General features: G+C 47.0%; 1 pseudogene; it reads right to left on the reverse strand.

The window, feature by feature from the left end:
* Positions 1–308: 308 nt before the first annotated feature.
* LOC128598261 (crossover junction endonuclease EME1-like) lies at positions 309–2,104 on the reverse strand (annotated as a pseudogene).
* Between the last annotated feature and the right edge of the window lie 296 nt (positions 2,105–2,400).

A 2,400-nucleotide genomic window follows, 5' to 3' on the forward strand; every position in this document is an offset into this window, starting at 1 on the left:
TACATATCTGAATGGTCTGTCTTTGTTCCTTCCTTTGCGTTCTGAGGGCCGGCTGGGACAGGGCTAGGGTTTGTCCATGGTAACTGATTTTTTGCTAGGAGAGGCTCATTGGATGCTGCAGTTGTAAATATCTCTGTCTTTCGCCCCAGCTGACAGGGAGAGACTCTGACAAGCAATGAAACCCAGGAAAGAATTATGGTCTCAACCAGACTTGTGCTCTGGTAGGTATTGCCAGTCTCCCTCACTGCAGCCTGGCTCTGAGGGTGGGAAGGTGGAAATCTCCAGCTTTTTAGCCTTGTCCCTGAGTGCTAACAGCCATCACCACTGTCTAAACAGAGATCTGGTTGTATAGTGGTCATTTGAAGGTAGATATGTCTGGACAGTTCTGGTCCAACCCGGCGGGAGGTGGATGTCACACCTTCCCCATGGCACACTTGTATGTTTGCAAGCAAATTCTAACATTTTTACTCTGAAAGACACCGCTGATAAACCTGTACCAGGAGTTGTGGGGAAGGGTAGACATCCACAATGGCACTGGCCATCTCCAAACTGACTCGGTTCAGCTGCTGAATCTGTCTTCTCCAGAACAGCACAAGTCCCTTGCCAGAACAGTCCACCTTTACCCCTCCAGCCCAGTCATTCTACACAGAAGGAGAAGCTAGTTTCATCTTGGAGCTTCTTGAAGGGTACCTCAGCCACAGCCTTGGTGAATGCGCATGTGAAGCCGGCTAGTTCTTTCCAGCTCTGTACAATTTTAACCTGGGCTTCTGTGTGTAGCTGCAGATCCACCAGTGCCTCTTCCATGTCGACCCTGGACACCATGAACCCCACGTTGGCCTTTGGTTGTCTCAGCTGCTGCTTCTCCTTGGCGTGTTTATTTGCTACTCCCTGTTTCTTTCTCCTTGGGGGATTCTGAGGGGATTGTGGATTTCTCTAGATCCACAATCACCAGTGACTGAGCTTTCCCTGCTGTCTTTGCTGTGACGTCAGTTACAAAGCCCCGAAGCGTTTTCATCCCTTTTTCAGTGTTGCCCAGATTTCCCTGTTTCAAGTTTAGATCATGGATACAAACACCTCTGCCAGAAGCAACACCAGGACCATTTGCTCCTCCACCGGGTCCTCTCTGTCCTGAGATGACCCAGTCCTTCTCCTCCAAGTGATACTGCAAGGCACGACCTGTGTCTCAATCACACAGCAGCACTCTATGGACCGTAAAGCTCTGAGGAGCTGGCCCCACCTTCCATCTGTAAAAGCACTGCAACAGACGGGAAAGGGACTATCAGTGGGTGGTCCAGAAAGCAGACAACTCAGCACAGGGTGAAGACAGACGCTAGGAGGACCTGGATCCAGCACCACGAGGATGTTTTAAGCATTCCTCTGGTCTCTGGGATTTCAGTCTGTTAACCAGTGATGCCTTCTTTCGTTCTTGTCTCAGGGTGCTTTCCTTCTGGCTTGCTTGTTCCTGCTGCCAGAATCTCTGCGAACCTCTTCCCTGGACCTTCTGACGATGCTTGGTTTTCTTCTGAGATGGAGGGTGTCAGAATTTGCTTTGGCTACTATCAAGCCGATGCTCTGGACAGGACAGGTAGATTGGAAGCTGATGGCACGGTTTATCTAAGATAGGTTCCTTGTTATCTGACGTACTCCTCTCCAAAGTATCATGGAGGGGAATATCAGGGACCTTTGGAAAGGAATCCTTTTTCCAGTCACTTGATGCTTCTTCATTATTTTGATGATCCAAAACACTTGTAAGGAGGTAGCTAGAGCCTTCCAGGCTCAGCTGCTTGTGGGTCAAAAACTTACATGTAAGCCTCTCAGCCAGGGGGATATATACCACTTCATCCTTACTTTCACGGCTTAGTACTCTGCCTGGCTCTGTTTGCGTGACAGTTTCAGCTGTGTTCGGGATAGGCAGTGAATCTTTCAAACCTAGTGATGGAGGATAGGAGGCCTCAGAATCTGAGGTGTCAACCACAATCTTCTCCTCCCTCTTAGGCTGCCTTCTGTTTTTGAATGGTTCCCTCTTGAAAAAGGCAAATGTTGGCAACTCCTCAGAGTCACTCTCACTGGATTCCAGTAAGAGTGATGACTTCCTTAGTGCCATCAATACATGGTATTAAATTAATTCCCTCCGATTTCTCATGCCATTCTTTCAACTGCCATGCAAGACCCCCAGAACGAAAGTTTTTTAATTTTGTTGATGTCCAGTTTATCACTTTTTTCTTTCATGGATCATGCTTTGGTATTTTATCCAAGCACTCTCTGCCAAATCTAAGGCCACAAAGATGTTTTCTGATGTCTTCTTCTAAGAATTTTATTGTTTTACATTTGACATTTAAATCTATGATCCGTTTTGAGTTAATTTTTGTATAAAGTATGAGGTAGAATACAAGAATTTTT

This window comes from Nycticebus coucang, chromosome 2 (assembly GCF_027406575.1).
Source record: "Nycticebus coucang isolate mNycCou1 chromosome 2, mNycCou1.pri, whole genome shotgun sequence".
Classification (NCBI taxonomy): Eukaryota; Metazoa; Chordata; class Mammalia; order Primates; family Lorisidae; genus Nycticebus; species Nycticebus coucang.